Consider the following 24,751-nt stretch of genomic DNA (forward strand, 5'->3'; position numbering starts at 1 on the left):
TGGATTGTGCCTTTTCCAACAGCTGCCCCGTCGTTTTAAAGACAAACAGCACGCATGGGTAAGTAGTGCTGGTTGACTTTCCCCTTTTCCTCCTCTCATTCCTGGCCAGCAGACAGAACTTCTGCAGACTCAAAACCATGACCCGTCAGACAAGAACTGTTCTTCCTTTTTAAACAGGGCTGGAGAGGAAGCAGTTTTTTTAAGAATACATCCATTAATTCAGTAGAAGGGGCGACAACAGACACCAGCATTTAGGGTAACACAAAGCTAGCAGCCAGCTTCCACTGCAGACAGAAATTAAGGACCACTGCTCTAAAACTTCTGAAGTTTAGCCTTAGCAGGTTTTTAACGGTAGCTACCTGGCAGAAGAGTGGGTTATGAGGCTGAAGCTGTTTTTCTGGAAGAAAGCTCCTCACATGCATTTAGTGAGATTAGAGGCTCAAGAAAGAGACCCAACATACTACTACATTTTCCAAGAGGAAACATGCTGAACTTTGAGACGGTACGTAATCCAGGAAGAAGAGTAATAGAATGGGTATTGAAAGAATTTCCTGCCAAAGCACAAATATTATCAATATGTAAATCTTCTCAGGAGGCACTTAATGCTTTTGATATTAAATACTTTGCCTATGCAAGTTCTCTCCTATTGCTCAATCCTCTTCTTCAAATATATAGCAAAGCTTTCCAGATGAGGAGACTATGTTAAGAATTCTCTGCCCACATACTGTTTCTCAAGTATGTTCAAGTTCCATGAATTTCATTACAAGGCCACTTTGGAAGTTCTCTGGGTTGTCAGTAAAGCCAGTTTCAAGGCCAGAAAGGTTGCAGAAGCACTCACCTAAAAACCTGTTATTCGTTGAACGACAGCTCTCTTCATTATCATCCTAGTTTGTCAACAGTGACACCTATCTATCACTCACAAATAAAACCCAACTGTTGTCAGTAATTCCCATTTCTTTTTTGCCATAGATAGGCACAGAAACTTCAACTACACCCACAACGAATGTAAGCCCAACCTCTGATGTCTACCTTGGCCTTGAACTTGGTCAGTACATTGCTAAGTTTGCAATACTTTTAGGTCAAATGTTATATTCATATTGAATCTTCTTCAGAGTTCACTAAAAACTTTTCAGAGTTTCTTAGATTTGCAAGAAAAGGCTTTCAGAAACCTCTGCCTATTTCACCTGCTCCCTCTGCCATACTTAAAAAAAATAAAATCCATCAATCTAAAAACACAGCTTCACCAGTGTCTGTCCTAACTTCAAATCCACATACCATCCAGCCAAACCATCATCTTTCAAGATATTTATAGCTTCTTAGCCAGTTATTTGTCTGGCTATGTCTTCCGTCTTCCTCCATTTTAACTAAGCAAACACAACTCAAAGCCACCTACACACACAATTACTCCTAAGCCCATCCCTCTGTTCCCTTGGTTTCCTCTCACTCTTCCCATTTGTACCCTGTCCACACCATCTGGATTCCACTCTGATGCCACTGTCTTGAATTAGATTGTAATCCCTTGTTGGGAGAGCTTGTACCTTACTAGAGATGGTGAAGCGTGCAAGATGATGTACAGCGCCAATCCTTAACAGGAGCCTTCAAGCACTTCTTCAATATGATATAATCTGAATCTATTGCAAGTGTACCAATCTACACCAAAAGCTATTTGCAAGGCACAGATTCATGAAGTTTCCTCAAATACAGAGCATGCTTTCTTGATGTTACAGATACCACTTTAGCTACCTACACGTCAATAATGTTTTACAAGAACTCTGACCAGGACATTAGCTCCTTTAAAAAAAAAAAAAAAAGTCAGAAACTTTAGAGAGTCTTAGGTTATCTGTATCTTATGCAAAAATGTAAAGAGACAAACTAATGTTTAGATTATGTCGCCTCATATTTTTATATGAGCATACATACATGTTTGAGAAAGAAGGACACTGACCACAAGAAAAAACAAGTTAACAAAACTCTCTTTACCAAAGGCATAGATATTTAACACACATACCAACAAGATGCATATCTTCTCTCAAGAGTGAATACACTAATGCTTTTACTATCAACTTAAATCAGTTATGTGCTACAACCTTGCTGCTCTTTTTCTGGTATGACAGGAATCATTGGTAAATATCATCCCGATCACATAAACTGTTCTCTATGTCCTGGGGTCCTATTTAAGCACCGGGGTCCACCCACACATAAAACTGGTTGGCAGGACTGGAGTCTTGAAATTCTCTCAACTGACTTCTAGAAAAGTACGAATCAGCTTTCAGCACTTCCTTCTCCCTTTTTTTTTTTTTTTCTTTGAAAGGGAGGAGGGAAGGCAAATGAAAAGGGAGAAGGGGGAGGATCACTGAACCTCAGCAGCTGGGATGCTATGATATGTCAGAGGTGAACCTGGTCGCATGAAACCTCACTGGCCTCCCCATCATTTTGAAGGGTTGGGCCTCTTCCAGGAAAAATTATTTTTTTTAAAATTTTCTTCCATGGTTGCTATACCTGGTGCATTTCTAGTTTCCAGAACTCCTCTAAGTGATTGCTTCCTACAAGGCTTAGGATTTCAAATTCTAAGTGAACCATTGCAGAGATGCTAAATGCACGTGATAATCTTGTAAAAACTTTGTAGCAGAGTCTGAAAATGAAGCCAAGCAACCTCTACAGCCAAGCAAGCTGCATGGAAACTCGCCTCTGAAAACTTAGAATTGAGTTTGCAGTTAAAAATATAACCTAATAGATTACATTTTTGCACTTTTTTATACCAGAGGCTGGGTGACTTCTAGATATTCAGACACAGACATCACAAGAAAGATTAAGCAGTACGTAGAAAGTTTGGCCTAAATCCATACGTCTGTGATAAACCAAATAGAGTAGAAGTTTTAAACAGAAAACTATGCTTTAGGTGTCAAACATTTCTTGACGTCTGTGGCAGTTGGCAGCTGCAAACATCCGACTGAAAGCCCCATCTGCTGCTTCACAGCTTCCAGTCGAGGATGTTTACAGTCGCTCACTGTCAACAGCAATACACATTCCCCAGCTGTTTACTTTATATTATTAACATGCAGAGGCCTCCGAGCAGGTTAGTTAAGATCGCTACAACTTCTGCTGCAGTGTTGCTGCCCAAAGATGTACACGGGACTGCTTTTGTAAGTATTTACAAACGAAATAAAGTACGACTTTCAGAGGAACATTTGCAAACCGCCAGGCATATTTTCTGTTCAAGCGTTACATTTCTAGAATTATGTTGCCTATTTTACATCCAGTAAGAATTAAAATAAAGACATATGAAAAGAGCAACTCGCTTCCATTGTTGCATTTGTTTTGTGCTCCAAGAGGCTAGAGTAATCCTGTCACGTTCATTACAAAAACTGCATTACTCCACAATTAAGTTCACTTATCAGCGCAGTGACTAAAGATAGCAACCGGCACAAAAATAGAACCAAACCCTTCCCAAGGGCATTTCACTATAGTGTCTGGGATGGCTTCCTTCCCCACAGAAAAGTGGATGCGAGGGAATTATGTGATATTAGAAATTAGTATATGCAACATTTGCTTTGAAAGAAAACTGTGGAAAAAAACCCACCCAACCCACAGGGGACCGTGGGGAAGAGGGAGGAAGTTGTGTAGCAAGCTCTGCAAAGGCTTGAATAAAGTTCAAACCTGTTAGAAGATTTCTACAAATTATCTGAGCGAACCAGCTGCTGCTACACTTCACGTAGTTAGCAGAATGGCATTTCTCACCAAACAAAAATGCCAAAAAGATTTGGCATAATAATGTCCTGGTTGTATAGTTCTGCTGTTTGTTTTTCATCTATCTCCTGTTTCCTTATTAAGTTAATGATGGGGAAAATTAAAGATTAATCACTCAACTATTTTTCTGAAGTCATATGAAACCACAGCAGGCAAGCACAGTGACTATATCACTCTAATTAGAAGGTGTTTTTTCCTTGAAACTTTCTTGCCCCCAAATGAAATTACCGCACTGTAAACCGAGAAGGCTATGAAAAGACCATAGCTGGAACACAGAAGCCTGTGGCATATTTACTCAAACTGATAAGTGTGAAGGATCTCTATAAATCACTTTCAAAACTCAGGGTTATATTTTCTATACTAAGGTTAAGAAAATTAATCTTTCAGGCAGCAGGTGAAAACAAGCAGAATTATGTTGAGGCCTTTCCCTTTATTCAATACCAACTCTGAGCTATTAAAGCTTCCTAGGGAACCACATTTTCTCAATGGGTCAAGTCACTGAGGAAACAAAGCAAACTTTATCAGTGCTGCACAACTCTACATTCCAGAAATTCCTAGCACTTGGCATCTATATACTCTGCCAGAGCCACTCGTACTCTCCTTAGCAGAGCTACCATGACAAGCTATGAAACTCCCAGCAAGGTGCCCAACTTCACAAAGTTGCCAATATGAGGAGGTACTGACATCCCTGCGTGAGGCCTACTGAAGGACAGGAGGGTAAGAAAAATAAATTTCCTAGAACAACACTTCTGAAAAAAAGGAAGGGAAAAGAAGTTCCTCTTCTGGCAAGTTCCATCTTGTTTATCACAAGCCAGCTAAGAAAAACACAAATAAGCCACCTTGCAAGACAAGCTATACAGACTCTAAAAAAAAAAAACCAACCAACCAACCAACCAAACAAAAACACACAAAAAAAACCAAAAAACCAAAACCACAAACCAAAAAAACCACACAACCAACAACAAAAAAAATCTTTAGATGTAAATCACTGATTGCAGAATGAAAAGATTTCAGCTTAATTACACCTGGTCACAAAACACAGATTAGCCTTTCATTTGTAAATGTACCGGCCTAATATCTACAACTTAAAGCAGGGGAAAAAGTAGGGAGACTACAAAATCCTACTACTTTGAATTAATTAGATGAAGGACATTATATCAGTTACTATGTACAATTCCACTCCATGTATGGCTTCCTTTCCACTTTCAAAAGACATCAAACAGGTTATATCTGTATGAAAGTCAAGGCAAGGTCAATCTAAAACTGTGAGGCATTTTATCACACGGTATGGACTGTTAGGCAAGAGAACGCAATCAGTTATCTTTACTGCTCTGTTTTGTAGTTTGCACAGCATTCTTACAGAGGTGTTCAGGCAGAAAGCGTCCAAGACTCAAATATCAATACACACTGATCTCGATAAGGTGTTGAACAAATACAACTAAGAAAAAAGGAAGTACATTCTAACTTTTCAATGTCTTCATGAATTTATAGTGCATGTCACAGAACAAAAAAGGGGCAAAGTGGTGGTACTGAAACACTGTTCAATTAAATAAAAATCCAACCACTTTCCTCTCACTCTCCTGAAACTTCCAAGCCAAATGAGTTAATTATTTGTGAGGAAAAGAAAAACCCCACACACTACAACAAAAAAGCAACTAATACAAGATTTTCCAACTGCTGCTAGAATTCAGAAACAGGACCTCTACATTTTCCATCAGCTTCCATACAGATGAAGTGATGTGCAAACTCAGAAAGGTAAATTAGTTTTTAATCATATTAGAATAACACTGGAATACCAACAGATAAAAATGCAAACTCAAAGCTGTATAGAACTTGAAAAAAAAATTTAACTCATGGCAATTGTTTCCTAAATTGCTTTGTAGTATACATTTTAAAATTCGCTTGTCAAAAACCTTAAGATCATCATTAAATAGGGGGAAAAAATTATTCCTCCTCTTCCTGTCACTGACAGCACAGGAAGATTAAGCACACATTACTTACATGAACTCAAGTTCACAGCTGTTATGATACAGCATGAGTATCTCCAACTGTTGCTGATGAAGCCAGTTCTCCCATGCCTGAAGAAGCAGGCTCCCCCTGCGCTGAGCAGGCAGTTACAGACAAGCAGTTGAAATTATGCACCAAATAAGATACAGAACATCCAAACGCTCGGGAACGAGATGTCAAAACTATTGGTAAAAGTATGAACAACGTGTAACGCGCTTTCTTGAGCCTCTTCCCAAGAGTCTCTCCCCAATGTCTAATCATTGGGGATTTTAATTAGCTTTTAATCCATCTAGGTGAATTAATACTACAGTGCACCTCAGTAAAAATATATTTGGAGAAAAAATAAGAACTTACTTCTTGGGTACCAGGTGATCCTACTTCAGTCCTCTTCATGCAAGATACCCACATCTCCGGGGAAAATTGCATTCTTCCACCGCCGACCGCTCCTCAGATTTCCAGGAATCTATATCACACACATGAACAGAAGTTATTGTAATTCCAGAAGTTCAGTAGTTCAGCTCACATAGTTCTCATTATTAGGACTGCAAGAAGTCAGATAGCTTTTAACAACCATTATTAAAACCATGTCCTTTTCTGGTATAGTCATTTAAAACTTAGAATGTGTTTTAAATGACACATTACTCCTGAATGCAGCTGTCTCTCAATTAGAGGAGATAAAGGTTAACTGCTAAGGTAGCGTAAGTATTCAAAACCTATACTGAAGTAGTTAAATTTCCCACCAGAGATAGGCATAATGACTTCTCTTATTTAGTATCTAAGAAAAACACAGATTACAAAACCAAAACTGACCACACAATAAATCTGAGCTTGAGCATCACTTCAGAAAAGCAAAATCCCCAAAGTCTTCCTGGTTAAGCCTCTAAGACTGAGAAGGAATTTATTCATGCAATCATTCTGGAGGAACAGGGACATACAGAACCCCTTTGCAGATGGATGGATGGACAGACTCACAAGATAGAATCAGATTATTAGGAGAAAACAAAAAAAAAAAAAAACAAAAAAAAAGAGAGAGATTGAGGAGAGAGGACCATGGAAACAACACAGTAAGGGGAACTACAGTAAACCAGTCTGTATAAGGAGAAGAATATGCACACGACAGTTCTGAAATCTCAGTTATAAGCACATGACAAAAGCAAAAGAAATGCAGTAAGTAGGGCTAATTAACAGAAATGGATATACTCAAAATATATTATTTATCGATTTGTGCTCCTGACACCTTCTGAAGGTACCTGAAGCAGTTCTGTATGTGACTACACTAAATGAACATGCCTTTGATAATACACATCATCTCTGTCAATCAACCGGCTGCAGTAACAAGTGAAGGCTAAGGAGGGATACCAGGAATATTTATGCTCTGCCATAGAATCAGTGAACAATACAGTGGTCTTTAACCACTCTACATTTCAGTGTCATGAGGGCATCACTGTGAAGCTGACAAACCTTAAGTACGGGCCAGAAAAGAAGGTGCAATAGGCAAAACTGTCCTTTTGTATGAGCTGGCAGAAGTGGGTGCTGCCCAGGTGGTTCAGAGCATTACTCCACTTGTTGGCAGAGCTGAGTGCCATGCCCGTTTCACCGTGGAGCCGAGCAGGCGACTGGTCTGAAGCTATGCATAAATATGCATCACTGTGTCAGTTCCCAATGCGGAACGCTTAAGTTGGTGGTTTTCTACTTCAAATACAGAGACCATGTACTGGGTCAATATAAGAATAACGACTGTATATTGGACAAGAAAACAGCCCTCAATGGTAATAACTACTTCTCAGAGTTATTTTGAAAAAGCATTACCCAAGAGAGCATAACATAGGATTTCAAGCTTAGCAAAAAACATCTACTTAGATTTAACCGGGTGAACAAACTACCAATAGTATACAACTTATTTAGCCTTATTGTCCGTATTCAAAGGGAAGGTGAAGCACAGCTGGAGTGAGAACAAGCCTCTAGCACAGGGAACACGCTACAAGCAGCAGGTAGTCCATATCAAAGATCTCTGCACGCAGGAGCGAACGTATGTTTGGGCTGACCAGGACCATCTTCAAACACAAAACTCTGACCTAACATTGCCCAAGAATTTCTAGGATGCTTTCATCCTGTATTTTGCAAACTGCCTCCTAACTCACATTTTTTATGTCCTTTATTCAGGAGATGTAATTTGCTCTAAAGTCACATCTCTAGGGAATGTATTTTATACCCTGCTGTACTCCTGAAGAAAAGCAGGGACTTGAATTCTGATTCCTGCATTGGGCCAGTGACCCACACCTCACATGCTACAAGTTTACCTTCAGATTTCTGATTTCAAGATCGGATAATCCACACAGGAATCAGTCCTGCTTGCTTGCAGCCAGGACACAGCACCCATCCCAACTCCCTTGCAAATACAGGGAATGCTATTTTATGCTTCCCATCACTCCTTCTCTTATACAGAGCTCAAACGCTCAACTGGAACACACTCTCAGAATAATTGGCACAATCATAATGTTTGTCTTTCACCTCCAGTAGATCAAAACAAACACAGCCTCTGGCCACAAGACTATTTTTCCTCAGTGTGCTTCACAGGAAACAGCACAAGCCCCAGATGCTGCAGAAGAGTCTGCAAGGGTTCAGCTTACTTTTTTTTTTTTTTTTACCCATGAGATGGTGCAATGTATTGATTACTCCTGTCCCAAAGGTACTTGAACATCACCAGAAATCAGTGCTAGATGGAAGAGAACTTCTGGGTACTATGTTAAGCAACACATCCACTAAAAGTGTGCAGAAAGCAACTTTTTTTAATGCTACCACGTGCTAAAGTAATTTAGAAAATGCTTGTTTCTTCATAGCACTACGCAAGTAAAATATAACAGCAACATTTCAAGAGCAAAACTAGAGTTCATGTGCAGCAAATGCATTAACCTTTGCACACATAAAGACCAAGGCAATACACCTACCCAAGTCCCGTTCTTCACTTATTTCCAATAGCCTCCCCTTTCCCTAGGTATGACCAGGCTTACAGCATGATGGAACAAAATGAGGTTGAACATCAGCAAGTTAAAGACTTGCTTGTTCCCACAATTCGTAATTAAATACTCTGACCTATCAGATAAAATGCTGACATCACACTGACAGGGCCATGAACCCGGATCCTATTAATGTTACACTTTCAAATTTCTCTTAACCTGTATTCTCATCAGCCTGAAAAGGTCTTTCCTCCCAGCTTTCCAGAAGCAGAAACTACAAGATACTAATATGCACATGGAAAAAACATCCACCAAGTTAGAGAGAGAAACAATTCAGCCCTATGAAGAGATGAGAAAGCATTAGACTGACCACCTAAGGAAGGAGAGAGGGCTTACCAGCATAAATATCCTAGCTAAGCCACTGTGGAAGCACCAAATTCAAGAAACTAGTACACAGAAATCATGCAATCAAAGAACAGTTTTGGCTGGAATCAACACTGACGTGCCAAAGGGCGTTCACACTAGAAAGTCCTGTAAGAGGAAAAAGAGGACTGAGCCCCAGTTTGGAACAGCTAAAACACAGTCACATGCGAGAGACCAGACAGGTAGGAAGAGGGCAGGCATAAAGGGAGAAGAAATCCTACCGTTAGCTTCAACTGTTGGGAACTTAAAACTATTCTCATTCCTCACCTTCACCTCAAAATTTCTAGTATAAGTCACAGAGAGTTACTCTAAGTGCTCCCCCCACACATGGTGGGAGCCTTCTACAGATGCAAACAAGTGGTGTAACTGCATTTTGCTCCTGAGCAGCAGAAATAATTGCCCAGACGTTACAGAAAAGGAACAAAAAAGGGGACAGGAGGACACCTATGAAATGGTTTCCTATCCAAAAAACTTTTCTGATGTTTATTAGCAAAGAAAATCCCCAGTGGATAAATACAGCTCTGCAGTCAGCTAAAAATTATAGCTATCAGAACATATCTCAGCACCTCCAAGAACAGCTCTCAGTTGCTTAGACTCATAGAAAGTTTATAATCAACTTGCCACAAAAGCTTTAATTCTGAACATGTGTGACTGAAGAAAAACACTGAAGCAAGATCAGACTTTTTTTCAAATGTATTAATAACTAATCCCCTTTGGATTATGTCAAGCATGTCACATCAGGATTGCTTGGGCTCACCTTGCCTGGCGAGTATATTAAAATGCAACTAAACCCATCTACATTTGCACTCCAAATCATGCTGCTTTTAAATTTCAAATTGTTACAGAGGAAAGGCATTCGTTGGACTAACACTAGTCAAGACCATGTTATTCTTCTGTTGTATTCAACGTGACGTGTTACAGGCAAAAACACTCTTAGAGAATAATGTATAACTTATTTTCTACACACCTGAATTTAAAAGAGAAAGGGCTGGTAGGTTCTGTTATTATAAAACCTACATTTATGCAGTACAAGGTCTTGGTGCAAAGTGCTATATATGCAAACGGTTGGATTAACAAACCAGAGTTGAGAATGAGCTTTTCCTGTTTCTGTTAACTTACGGCCCAACGTTACATTCCTTTCATGCAATGCCATAATCTTCAGTGAATAACTTCACATTATCCTCCTCAGAGTAATCTAGGAATGCACATACAAAGAACATCAACCATCACCTTCACAAGACTGACTGTCTTAACTCTCAAGGGTTTAGGTGCCTGATAGAGTTTTAGATATGAATAAAACATTAAACATCCATGTTCAGCTGCTACTACCACCCTCCAAGCACACAACTTTCTTCCAGTGGGTACACGTATCAACATTGAAGCCTTCGTAATATCGCTTGAATCAGTACCGCACATCCAAACTTCCACGTGGTTCTCAAATCGCCTGCTCATCCTGTCACTCCTCAACTGCTGAAACACAGGAACGTGCTTTTAGAAGTGCAACTTCCAGATCTGCCCTTTATCCCAACAATAAAATTAGGAGTCTGGGAACGGACCTGCCGCATCAGAAACCTTTTTGTACAATACAAATACTAGGACAAGAAGTGCTCAGGTTTAAACCTCCCCTAGGTCTGTCTCAGTTGCAACCCAAAACTTGGCTTTCATTACCGTGGTTGAACTCCTGTGCCCTTATGGTGATGCCGTCCATGCTTTGCCCAACAATTTCAACAGGAGCTCCTGCCACCCAGCAGAGCAACACGTTCAAATCACTCCTCCAAATCAGCCAGATGACATAAAAAGAGCCTTTGGAAAAGGGGACCCTGCTTAGGCATCTCATTCCAGGACAGTGTTTGCAACTGCAAATAATATGAATGGGTCAACACCTTCATCAGCTAGACCAGAGACCTAAGCCCCTATAAAAGCTGACCCACATGGCAGATCTCTCCAAACGTCCCGCTGGTCAGCTGAGGCACTCTGCTCCTTGTCCTCCAAGGTGGTCCGAGGACAACCTTGCATCACCTTTCCCGGCAGGTCACACAGATGGGTGCCAACTCCGGGCTACTGGGCATCAGAGCAGCTGCGGGTCAGGCATCCACACACTCCAGCCCTTAAGCTACCTTGGGTTTTTTGCCTCCTTCTGTCAACTGTACACAAAGTACAGACGTGCTGGTGGTGTATTTATCTTTACTCAGCTTTCTAAAGACCCAGTGAAATGAATCACGTGCAGCGCTTGTATCTATTCTACTAAAATAAACAAAACTCAAACCACAGGACCTCTTTTTAGTATTCAAAGCACTTGCACCCTGGTGGAGGCAGCCCTGACGAAAACACTCCCCCAGATGACCCCTCCCGGGGTTAAAAACCCCTAACCCTATGGACTGGCAGGGCAGTTACTTGGCTGCAAACGCAGCTTGAACATCACATCCGACTTCACAGTTAGGGGAAGAGATTCCAGCTACAAAAGCAGCATTGAGAAAATAGCTTAGAAATAGCTGTCAGGGCTCTAACTTTATAAGTAGATTTACAATTAAGAGCAATTAATTAGTTTTCAATAGTAACAACAAAGAGCTAATGATCTATTAGGAATCATAGACATTTAACATTTAATATTTCCCTCACTTCGCACAAAGAAACAGATAGACTTATAAATACCACATAGGACACAAGAGGTCTCAACACATGAAAAATATTGTTGGCAATATTAACCTCACTGGGAAACCTATCCTTCAGAAAGTGAACATAATAGAAATTAATCTTTACCCAGACCTTTCAACAGTAATCCTGTACATAATGCTTTCATTCTCATTATCTATATGAGTTTTGGATACAACAAAGCTATGGACAACACTCATAAAAGTAGGTAACATGCGTTTTAACATGAGTGTACTAGATTTGACTTTAAGAGCCAAGGGAGGTTTTTTTTGGGGGCTGGGGGGAGGGAGACAGCGGGGTACTATCTTCTGCTATTAGCCTATTTCAACTCAGCCTTCTCCATTCAAACAACTGAAGTTCAGAAGAGCTTAAAGGAAAAGAAAAAAAGAAAAGTAAGCCATTGTGTTTTGACTCAGAAGTAGGCACAGAAGTAACCTTCAAGGTTACCTTGCCCTATTTGCGGCCTGAGGAAGGAGAAAAAACACAGTTTCAGCAAAGGAATTTCTTGCCTGGCTGGAGGCCACACCCTTCACAACAACTGATGGCAGGAAAGCATTTGGATTCACAACTCTACCCGCAGCACCCAGCCGGAGGCGAAGCAAAACTTTCTCATTTTCAGAGAAGAAAAGAAACTCTTGCTCAATAAGTAGCAATTATGCTGCAGAATTTATATGCTGAGCACGGCTGAATGTACGAACACCAGATCAGTCAACCATAGCTTCAGTGCTTTGAGTATGATTAACAGAATGAACTTTCAAAGGTCAATTAAATGTCAACACATTTTAAAGAGATATTCTTCTTAAGTTGCGGCGATGTGTAACAGTGCCTTCCAAAGCCGCTGTGCCACTTTCATCTTAAAATTCTACCCATTCTACACTTACACGTGCTGATATAAAGATGATAACTAATTAACCTTTGATAGAAAATAATGGCTATTTATGCTCCTGGCCTTCCTATCGCTAAGCTGCCTGTTACTGGTTATGTCTGACCAAGTACACAGAGACACTCTTCTCCCTCTCCCCAAAATTTCATTTCAGCTGTCCAGGGTGTGAGTGAAAGGAGAAGAAAAGGAACAAGAACAGTTTGAAAGTCTAATAATTTACTACATGAAAATCAGAAGAGGCTTTTGATATGCAATTGAGCTGTCTGGATGTAAAACTGTGGGAGGAAGGGGCGGGAGGGAACTGCAGCAGAATTATTATGAACACATTAATCATTATTTTAGTCAGACCAGCAATATATCTTTTCATTTCTAAACATTTCTGGAAATCCAAATTTCAGGCAACTAGCTCAAGACATCTTAAAACTGATGCCGAAAAGCTGAACGCTCCGTACAGACCCCTTAAATCACCTCTCAAACTGGATGCTCAAGTCATTAGTTAGTTTAAAAAAACAAAACAAAACAAAACAAACACCACCAAGAAAAAAAAAGCCACACACATAAAAAAAGTCTCCATCTCAGGACAAAGTGAAAGGATCAAAATCCCGACCAAGGCCTCACAACACTACTCTAATCATTTTGGCAGGGGCAGTATTTAGTCAAGAGCGGACCCAAAAAAGAATTTGAGGGCTGAGGAACCCGGCAGAGAGCCGCGCTCCGTCCGGCTGCAGAAAGAAGAGCTGGGGGGTTTTCCTCCCGCAGGAGCGGCTGCCCCGGCGCCTCTCCCCAGGTGGGTCCGTAACCCCACGCAGTTTTAGGAAGGGTGTTTCGGGAGGTCCCGGTGCCGGAGCACAGCCCCCACCGGGGTTCGTGCTCGGGCAGCGGCACGGTGGCGGCTCTCCCACAGCCAGGGACTACGGTGGGAAATGTTCAAAGTTTTTAAAAAGTTCCCAGCCCCGGGGGCTTCCCTAGCTCCCACCTCGCTCCCGGGGCCCGCCGGGCACCGCCGCCCACCCGCTGCCCGAGCTCCGTCCCCACCGCACCTGCGGCCCCGGCTCCCGCAGGTGCCCCGGCCCGGCCGCTGGCGGGGAGCCGGCCCCGGCTCCCGCCGCTCCCGCTCCTTACCTGGCCGGGTCCCGCCGCGCCGCGGACGCCGCGCCCAACTTTCCCACTCCTGGAGAAACTTGCAACGGGCCCGCTGCCGGCCGCCGCCTCCAGCCCGTCCCGCGGGGCGGGGGCCGGGCCCAGCCCCCCGCCGGGCCCTGCCACAGGGGCGGGGAAAGTGGGCGGGGGGGAGGCGAGGCGGCCGCCGGGGCGGGCCGGGCATTGTCCGCCCCCGGAGCGCCCTGCCCGGCGGGGGAGGGGGCGCGGGCTCCTCCTCCCCTCGCCATGTTCTTTGTTTCTCCGGCTCTCCCCAGCCGTTCCCCTCGACGGCCGCGGGCCCCGCGGCGCCATCTCCCCCCACCCGCAGGGCCCTCGCCCCCTCTCCCGCCGTGGCGGGGCCGGAAGAGCGAAGCCACCCCGGCCGCAGGTGACCGACCGGCCGCCCCTGCCCGGCGCCCCAGCACCGCCCCCCGCCCGCCGGAGGGGATCCCGTCCCGCTCCGCCAATTAGCTCAGGGGGAAAGGGGCAACCCCGACCAATGAGGCGCCGGGGAGATCGGAGAGTCCCCCAAGGTGAGCCAATGGAGGCGGGGAGCGGCGGGGAGGCCCGCCTCCCCGCCGCGCGGCGCGCACAGCGCGGGCGGCCGCCGGCCGGTAGCGGCAGTGGGGTCAGCGGCGCCGCAGCGGGCCCGGCTCGGAGCCGCGGTGCTGTGAGAGGTGGCGTCGGCTGACGGAGCTCCGGCGAGAAGGAGCGGGGAGCCCAACGGCGCGACTCTACCAGGCCTCGCCGCGGCCGGTATCCCCTGAGCGGCGGGGCCGGCCGGTGGGCACCCGAGACCGCGGGGCCTGCTGGCCCCCGCCGGCACCCCGGCAACCGCAGCCCTGCCTCCCCGGATGCTGTTCGGTGAGGTGGGAGGGGTAGACGTCTGCAACTGTGGTCTCTGCCACGGACAAAAGCCTCCTCTGATTCGTCCTGCCATCAGTTTTGGAGAGTAAGGAACACAAAGTCCCTTATAAACCCAAGGACTGAGCAGAAAAATGAAAAAATAATAATTCAGAGATTAAAACCACCGCCTTGGGGCCTCACTGCCTTTCCCATGACTATGTTATGGTCATTTGGTGACCCACAAGTACACTCCACTCAGTCCTACCCAGTAAGTAGGGTACACACCCCCAAAGTGGGTGTATTTATTGTTTAATCTCAAAATACATAGAATGATAAAATAATAGTTTGGGTTGGAAGGGGCCTGTAAAGGTCATCTAGCCCAACCCCCCTGCAAGGAGCAGGGACATCTCCAACCAGACCAGGTTGCTCAGAGCCCCATCCAACCTGGCCTTGAATGTTTCCAGGGATGGGGCATCCGCCACCTCCTCCAGCAACCTTGGCAACGTAACCCTGTTGTTTGAATTTCTGTTATGTTATTCCAGTCCTCAAGTTCAGGCAAACCTTTTTTTTAGGCTATTCTGATCCTTCTTTCTCCTGGCCATCCCTTCCAGCCCTGCCAGCAGGAAATTTCACCACTATGACCCATAATTTAGTGCCAAGTTTGCGGATGAACCTGTTAAACTTTAGGTAAGTGCAATGCCTGATCCTTCTGGAGCTTCCTTCTGCATGAGAGCGCTCCCTCTGTGGCATCTCCCTTTAGCTAGTTTCTTACCCACACTGCAGCACCTCACCAGCCTCTGTAACAGCCTTCCATGAAATCACGTGCCAAACGCTGACTGAGGTCTAGTCATGCTAGATCTCTTGCCTTCTCCTTATTCAGGAACCTTACTTCCCACAGACAGTACTGGGTTTGCCTCACAAGATTTACTTTTGTCAAAGCCCTGTTGCATTTTATCCCATTTTCTGTTTACTTCCACCTGTTTCATTGCATTTTCTTTTTACATTTGCTCTCAATTTTAGTGACTAATGGTGGCAGACAAGTAGTCTGCGGTTGCTTGCTGCTGAGTTCAAACGCTGGCAGTGAGAGCGCCCTTGTGGGTAGCCGACGTGGGCTTTCTCCTGCCTGGGAAAAACATTTTCTGTGACTCTTGCCCTTTGATGAGGATTGCCATAGCAGGAGTCCCGTGCCATAGATAAAAGAATAAGAAGCTAAGTCCAGCTCGTATGCCATACACTGCATCTTGTTGCCATGGGAGAGCCACATGTCTCCACATAGAGAGCCATCAATATTACAATTAACAAAAATAGATTTGGCTGAACTTGGATTTTTCTCCCGTATGTGGCATGGCGGTCCTTCTTAGCCTTTTCTCTTGAGAGCTGAGTATGGGTGCATAAGCACATTGGTGCCAGCATCCTCTCCCATGTATCTCAAAACAGAGCCTCAGCTTAGATTTTTTGCTGCATTTCTGTTTCTGAATTAAGATCTGACCTACTGAGCCAACTTGGAACCCTTCCGGTGTCTGGGAGTTTTAGCCCAGAAATTCAGGCATTATTATTGTCTGTAAGGCTTGTATTTCTGTCACAGCCAGGCATAAGTCCAGGGACAGAGCCCAGGCATGGCACTGTGGCACAAACATCTCACCAAGGACGGTCCTGCCCCCAACAACCCACAGCTCAAGTTGGACAAGATATAAGAGATGCTGAAGGGACAATGACATCTAAAATCTATGTATGGAATAGTTATCTAAGGATTCAGCCAAATTTCAGCAGCAGGGCAGAGCAAAAATTTTGGTGTCACTCAGATCCATACTCTACAAATCCCTTCTGCAAAAGCCATGTCCACTTTCTCGATATGTGGGTAAAATAAGATGTCTGTTGGTCACAGCAGATACATAGGTGAACTGCTGTGCCTTTATGAGCTGCCACTGATTGAGCCGTAGTAATTGGCCATGTTCTTGCTAATAAACTGTTTCAAATGTGAGAAAAAACATTTCCTAAGCCACTTTCACAGGGGAAGAAGTTTATGTTAGCATCACGTCTCACTTTTGCTGTGGGATAAGAGCAGGGACAGGCACTGCTGCATGGCTGACGTCTGGTAACTCCATCAATGGTGACCTCTCAGAAGGCTTTAACACTCAGATGGATTGATCAGAAGGCTGGGTTAGCCCAATCTTGCTGACATTTGAAGGGCTGAACATTACTGTTTTACACTTGAAATAGCTTGGTAAACATATAAAATTCAATCTCATATTTAAGCATGGTCTTTGAGTTAGAAAAAATCTTGTGTCTACTTTGTTATGGGCATGTTTCTCAAAAACGCAGTAAGTCAGTGGTGTCCTTGTAGTGATTAATAGAGAAGCCATTCAGAGACCTTGAGCGGAGGGGGTTGGGTTTTTTAAATTACCAAGATAACTTCCTCATCAGATTCATTGCTCAAAGACAAAAAACAACTGTGTTTTACTCACTTTCATTGCCCAAGTGAGATGAAAAAGTGTTGATATATGCTCTCCAGAGGTCATCAGAGCTACAAACAAGGTTGTGGACATAATGTATACACAGACTGGCGGACAAAGCCTGGGGTTTATTGTACTGTAAGAGAAGCTGAACAGAAGGGAAGGAGGAGATTAAACAAGACATTTGGAAAGAAGAGGTACCTACCCTGCATGGCATCTGATTTGCAGCAGAGCTGCTGTGTGGGAGGCTAGGAGGAAGAAAAAGAATAATTTCATTTTAGTTTTCAATGAAGGACAAACACACTGCAACATTAGGGGCAAAACCAGTGATATCTTCTTGCTCCTCTGATCCAAATTCAAGAAATGTGGCTCAAATCCCTTTTGAACCAATACTCACAGTCTCACAGATTATTTCCACCAGAAAACCAAGTCAAGCATAGAGTTCAGAGTGGCACTGCCAAAGTTCTGCTTCCTTGTAGAAGAACATACCTTATTTGATATTTATTCAGTACTCCTAGCTTTCTTCCAGTCTGTTTTCTACCAGAAAGAAAGAGTCCTCAAGTTTCTCTCAGGCTGGCATTTTCCACCCTTCCCTTGCAGCTGTGACTGCTTGTCTCTGTCTCTTCTCTGGCTGTTTCCAGTCACAAACAAGCAACACATTCTGGCTGATGGTCCATTTCTGAGTAGCACGGCCTATATAGCCTGAGCTTTTGGGTGAAATTAATATTATGCCATTTTTCTTACTCCAAAAATGTTTGTACTAAAAAGGTTACAATGTTAGGCACTCCTCCAGGCAACACATTTCAGCAGTACAAAACGATTTTCTGCATAGTCCAACTTTCCATACAGCTCTTGGTTTTATAGTGTCTAGCACAAGAGGATCTGATATGGGTTGGCTGATAGGTACAACCATAATGAGCCTGCTTAATAAATAATACTAAGATTGGGCAGTTCTGCCACTTCATTTCTGATTGAAAGTATAATTTGGAAAAATACCCTGTTCCAAAATGTGGTTTCTTCCTTATTTAAATTATGGTTTCTTATCTGCAGGAGATGTCATGTGAGTATGTAACATTTGAGAAAGAGGGATTAGGTCTTTGCCCTCCACTATTGTCTTCAGCACTGGAACACAGCGATGGGTTTCTTTGAAAGTACAGCAGACAGCTTCTAGAATTGGCCTCACTGGTAAAGAGAACTGCAGCGGATGTGCAACTCAGTACTTCTACCATGCACACAGTGAGTTACAGTTAGGGAGTGGTATGTAGTGTTTAACCTTCAAAAAAGATCATCAGAGGAACTGGAATACTGTCTTGCATTTTTATGGCTCTGGACTTCAAAGTAAAATTAACACAGCTTAGAAAATACTATTTTACAATGTAATCAAAAGTGACTTTTGGACTTCAGATCTCAACTATAACAAAATATTCCTCTTGACTGATGTGGTTTGATTTAGTGCCTCCCAGAGGTGCCCATAATATCCCCAGGATTATCAGTTACCCTCTTCTCTCTCTGTAATTATTAATACCGTGGTTTAACTCTGTACAGCACAGTAAAAGAAGTATACGCTAAAGACAAAGACTTGAGTTCTCTAACAAAATGACTGGATATGATGTAGTGAGCATGACAGCATATGCTTGCTGCCTCTGATGATCTTCATTGGACAGTACAAGAGTTAATTCCAGAGTAATGCTGTGGTTGAAAAAAAAATTAAAAACCAAAAGACCATAGCCGATTCTCAAAAGATGCAGAAGCTCTGTCTGTTTTTATGCCATGTTATCAAAAGATTTGCAGCTTGTATTTGAAATAACAAAACCCTAAATGAGTAGTGAGCACATCTATGTACAGATACAGCCTGATAGCGTCAGTGCTCGTGTTTGCTTCACAGTAGGTATTACAGCTCTTCCTTTGTCCTAAGCTGGCAGCTTTGGAAGAGGGTAGGGATTTTTCCAGTAGTTGTTTTGAATTGCATTCCGCTATTGTCTGATAGCATCATTAGCTGAAACCTTAGCCATAAAGTCAAAGTGAAGCCAGGCATGAGGAAAATCTTTAGTACTGAAGGCCAACAATAAGGGCAACGTGACTTTGAATCGTTGTTTAAAGAACGAAGGGCCCAGTTTTGCTGTTCTGGTATCAGAGGAATTTTCTCCTTAAGTTGTCTTGCTAAAGGCAACAACACAATTTAGTTAGTACCACTTGATATTGGTAAAAAGCAAAAAAAAAAAATCTAATATTCAGAGGCAAATAGGCTATAACTAGAAATACTTCCAACAAATGTCTTTGAAGACACAGACAGCAGTTCTCCTAGTACAAGATCTTACATATTTATTTGAATTTAAAACAAGTTATAGTTGTAATATTGTAAGAGAACAGTAAATGTCTGTAGCTCTTTGCACCTTCTACCAGGAATAGACCAGAAAATATTAAACATATAATTTCCTAGCAAATTAAAATTTGGAGTAGAGCTGAATATAGAAACAAAAAAGAGGAGAACATTAAATACTGTATTGCAAGAACTGGGATTTACTAATTTTTGGAGAGTCTTGTGATGGTAAACGTGTGTAACTTTCACAGCCTTGCTGTGCACAAGCTTTTAAGGATCAGAGCCCTGTATATGCTGGGGAGGTGCCATCAAACAGCATCAACTAACAATTGAGTTTTGCAATACAAGCTGCTCAGCTCACACTTATCATGTGAGTTTCATAAACCTTCTCTTCTCTAGCTGAATGTCTGGGATGAGAAAGCAAAGTAATTACTCCCCATCCTTTGTTTCTTTCTGAGATAACTTTTCTCATTGACTAAAAGTCTTTTTTTAGCAAAGATACTTTCAAGCTTCAGGCTTTTCATGCTGTTCACTAAAACACTTGCACAGCAAGTACAGTATGAGAAGCAAACAGGTAACACCACAATATTTTATTGCATTATTATTTTGGTAATATTCAATCACTGAACATGTCATTCACATTTAGCATATTATTTTCTATAATAAATTACCAGTAAAAGTAAGCAGCAGCATTTTTCTTACAGTTTAGCAGGAGGAATGTAATTAAAGATTGTATCATGCAGTGACAAAAGAGAGTTGAATTAAACAGCCTAACTATAATCCGTACATTTCCTAACACGCGAGTGCTTGATTGTATGGTTTTCTTTAATGTAGCTTTTATAACTATTTTTCTGTAAAAATTGGAGGAGAAAAACCCCACAGCATCATAGTGACATCTGTATGACATTGGCACATGAAGGCTGAAACCTTTAGGTTCCCAACAGAAATCACAACCACTTGAAGCAGTGTGTGTTTGCCTTTAGCAGGAGCTTATTCTCTGTAGGTTACCAGCACAAGAACGGGGCTGCTCGGTGGGTTTCGGCTGTAGTGGCAGCCACAGAGGATTTAGGGAGCTTGTGTGTCACTCCAGGACCTACTACACTGTTTTCACATGACCACTCTTCCACCTGCTCCTCTTGAGAACGATCCATTGATCCGCAGCGCTTCCCTACCCGCCCACCGCTGCCAGCTGCCCCAAATCTGCCTCACTCCTTCCATTTCTTTCCTTTTTGTACAGTTCTTGGAGATCTGGCAATGCAAAATGGTACTGGAGAGGCAAGTGTTCTTCCCAAACACTGCCTGCGAGACAGATTGGAGCAAAGGAATAATGAACCAGAAACAGGAACAACTCAGCCTGATCAAGTGACAAGCACCGAGAACAAGTGAAACCAAAGATAGGAGATCCATGTCCTTGCGCTACACCTGCAGAACTGGTAATAAACTCGTTCTTCAGGTCTGAGTAGCTGCAATAACAGAGATACTGAATTTCTGTGTGTCACTGAGCTGTCCACAACAGAAAATACGCTTTATGGGCAAATGCGTTTTCAAGGTAATTGTCAAAAAGTTCTGAAGCCCACTCTTGCTTTCCTGCAGAGATGCTTTTTAATTTAGTCAACGTGGCAGGTTATCTAATGGGTCTCAGACACTAAAGGGCCTAGAGATCCACTGTGAAGAGGCAAGGTTGCGTGTCTGTGCTGAGAGGAAGGATGCAACCGGGGTTTGGTGAAAGGCCTCTTTCACCTGAGCTGCGTGCCTGCTCAGGCCCTTATCCCACCCTCGTCTTTGCATCCTGCCCATATCTCTGCATCCTGCCCTCGTTGTCAGTCACTGAAGGCTTCCTTTCGCTGAGGGTTTCACCCAGAGAAGCTCTTACAGATCTAGAACAGTCTGCTTGGTTCTCATTATTAATAGTAATTTCATAGTGTGTTTCAAAAGTGCACTAAGCTGACAGCACTGTTGTGCTGGAACAACTGGAAAATTTCTGTACTAAGGTGTATAGCACTGCCTTAGCTCACACCCCCATCTCCTAGAAGCCAGAATTTTGTTAAAACACATTACTCCAAAAGGGAAGTCTAGAAACATCATAGTCCATAGATTTGAATGGAATCTGCATTTTTTCCATCAGCAGAATGATCACATACCTGTGTTTATCCAGCAAGGTTGGGAATGAGCCACTGTGGCAGTAACTTAACGATGGCAAGCTCTGACTGCCAGGCAGTGCTGTTTATAGTAGGTCATTGCTCTCCTCAGTGCTTGAGACAAATATTGGATTCATTGGGGGTTCTTTCAGCAGAAGGATAATATGTTGAAAAGCAGCTCTGTCAAAGTGACTTTGCTGTTGAACATTTTCTAGCACCCACAGAATCTGAAATCTGATTTATTAATTAAATCCTATCAGCACATGGTCTGAAGAAACCAGCATGGCTGAACTATGTCCCTGTTAAGTGAGATTAAAGGATATGACAAAAGTTTGTATAGTATGCCTCAACCCACATTTCCTGTAAAGGATACAGCTTGTTATTTTTCAAAATATGCTGAATATATTTTCTTTATATCTTGGTTTATTATGACCCGTGGGAGCAATTGTAAAACTGAAATATGCAAGAACTAAGGGAAAAAAATAACTGGACTACGCAGAAGCAGCTGGCATATCCTGACTGTATTATCTCTCCTATGAAGGAACAGATCAGAAGATATTTGGCCAGACTTTCTTCAAAAGGAACACATACTTAGAAAGAATCTTTGCTTAAACATTTGTCAAGTCATTTTTCAAATAGATTTATCAAGCTAAATGACACATAAACAGAAATAAAGCCTGTCTTATCATGAACAAAGGAAAACAGAATTAAAAACCCTATTAATAAGTAACATGTAGCTGAGAGTACCATGCTATGACACTTCTATGGGATCACTGGAAATAGTGCCTAGTCCCACAGCATGTGACACGCATCTTGGAGTCTGTTCTGTGTTGGGTAATTATAATGCACGGAGCCTCTATGTTCAAATTAGTCCTTGATAGGGGAACGATTCCCTGAGCTCCAGCGCTTAACACTGTAGCCAAATGTAGGCAGCTTGGTGCCAGTCTGCCTTGCCATCTTTGCTCCTCACTGGGAGCCCCAGGCACACCCCTCTCTGGTCTTTCCAGTTTTTTTTTTTGCTGCTGTAGTGTTTTTGCACCAGTCTGTGCCGTCTCCCGGGGTCTGGGGTCATTAATGCGCAGAGCTGCCTCCGAACCTGGAGCTGGTCCTCATGGCCAGCCCACTGCAGACCCCTAGCCTTTGAAAGGCATTTGGATGCTTCACATGCTGACATCAAGACACCTGGATGGTGGTGGACTGGCAGTGTCTGAGGGGCTGAAGTGTTGGGCAAAGCTACTTTTTCCCTCACTGATCTGCACCTCCCTAAATCCCCAGCTTGGCCACGGAGACATCCCCTGGCACGGATTAAGCTGTGGGCTGGAGGGACTTCTGCTCTGCTCTGACCCTTCCCCAAGCCTTGTGTCTTCCTGTGGTTCCCAGGAACCCTGTCCCCAACACAACCTCACCGTGCCTACCTCCATTCCAGCATCTCCCAGTGCTTTTCCAGTCCCACAGAGCCAGCAGCGGCTCTTGCCCGCCGGCTTCCCACAGCCCCAACATGTGACGGGGGGATTGGAAAGTGCTGCACAGAGAGCAGCGACATGGAGATAGCTGAATAAATCCCGAATTGCTCATTCAGGCACTGGCACTAATAAAATCAGAATTGTTTGGTACTGCTGTAGTTTAAAGGGTATTCCTGCAATGCCAGGGTACTGCCTAGCGGAACTTTGACCCAACCTGTATAATTACTGTTGGAAGGGGACTTGTGGGCAGCTCATTGCTGTCATTCCTCTGCTGAAGAGCATTTTCTGGGCTGCTCCTACACTTAGTCATGCCTGCTTCTTGTCTTTGAGAGTGTAATAAGAAATTGGTTTGAATGTCACTCCCTTGGGCACTGAATCAGTGTCAGAGGTTGCTGCCATGTACCAAGCCTCCCCCTCCAAAATACAGCTGTCCTGGTTTTGGCAGGGATGGAGTTAATTTTCCTCTCAGTAGCTGGTGTGTTTTGGATTTCGTATATGAAGAATGTTGATAAACACACTGATGATATGAGTTGTTGCTAATGAGCCCAAGGACACTGTCTGGCTTTCCAAGTCTCACAAATGTGCAGATGCGGGAAGCTGGGTGAAAAACAGACAGAATAATCGACCCAAACTGGCCAAAGAGAGTATTCCATGCCATAAATGTCATGCTCAGTATATAAGTGGGGGTTGGCCAGGGCGGGTATCTGCCTTCCTGGCATCCATCTCTCTCACTCGCTGGCTGGCATCATTCCCTCTGCCTTGCTGGCTCCCTTTTGCTCCTTTGTTTGCTGCTTGGTTTCATTTCCATGATCGCTGCAGACGGGCTGTATCAGTCATTGGGACATCGGGTGGTGAGAAAACATATATTGTTCATTTTGTATATTTTAACATCCTTATATTCTGTTATTATTGTAGTTTTCCTTTGCTAGTCTAGTAAACTATCTTCATCTCAATCCATGAGTTTTCCTTTCTTCCCAATTCTCTCCCCCATCCCTTGGGGGAGGGGGAGGGTGAGCAAGAAACTGTGTAGTAACTCAGTCAGGCTAAACCACAATAACAGCCCATCCACATCCTTCCGCAAGCATCCTCATGATAGCCCACCTTCAGAAGCCACAGGAATATTGAACAGCGATTGCATAGCTCTTGGCATTAAACGTGAACGCGCTTGGTATGACATTTTGCCAAGAGTGGACTGGGATTGCATACAACAACTCGCCACAGGTACTTACACACTCTGTTGGACATGAATGCTTGGCTAGACAGTAAGTTTTGCCTTGGTGTAACTGGCACAAAGCACCGATGCACCAGCACCTGTGGGAGCAGATGGCTTGCATGTTTTCCTTCAGACATGAAGACTCTGAATCCGTGCCACATCCCTTCCCCAGATTCACAGAGAACTGCAGAGGAACCATCTCCTGTCAAACAACTTCTGCTTGGCGAGACCGGCTCCAAACTCAGCTTTGCATAGTTCATTTCTGAAAACTTCCAGTCCTCTAGAGTTTAAAACTAAATGCTGAAAAATGGAGGAAAAAACCCAAGAGAACCACAGCATGTGTGACTAAAAGCAAGATGATAATCAGTGGTCCCTGAGAACTGCAGAATCCCGTCTCTGTTAATTACCAGGGACTTCAATGCAAGCCCCATCCGTGGGCAGCAAGACCGCTAGCAAGGCGCTGTGTATGGGCAGCCCAGAAACACTGAAGCCAGGGAGAACTGTAACAC

The 24,751-nt window shown here is 43.4% G+C and overlaps 1 long non-coding RNA gene across 1 annotated transcript in view; it reads right to left on the reverse strand.

The window, feature by feature from the left end:
• The window catches only part of LOC147601215 (uncharacterized), a 39,613-nt gene extending 25,582 nt beyond the window's left edge, over positions 1-14,031 (reverse strand). The window contains exons 1-2 of the long non-coding RNA XR_015258303.1: positions 13,792-14,031; positions 6,109-6,217 (exon numbers count right to left, since the gene is read on the reverse strand). This is a non-coding gene — a long non-coding RNA (uncharacterized LOC147601215). The remainder of the gene's footprint in view (positions 1-6,108; positions 6,218-13,791) is intronic.
• Positions 14,032-24,751: the final 10,720 nt, after the last annotated feature.

Source organism: Chlamydotis macqueenii, chromosome 3 (genome assembly GCF_036417535.1).
Source record: "Chlamydotis macqueenii isolate bChlMac1 chromosome 3, bChlMac1.mat, whole genome shotgun sequence".
Classification (NCBI taxonomy): domain Eukaryota; kingdom Metazoa; phylum Chordata; class Aves; order Otidiformes; family Otididae; genus Chlamydotis; species Chlamydotis macqueenii.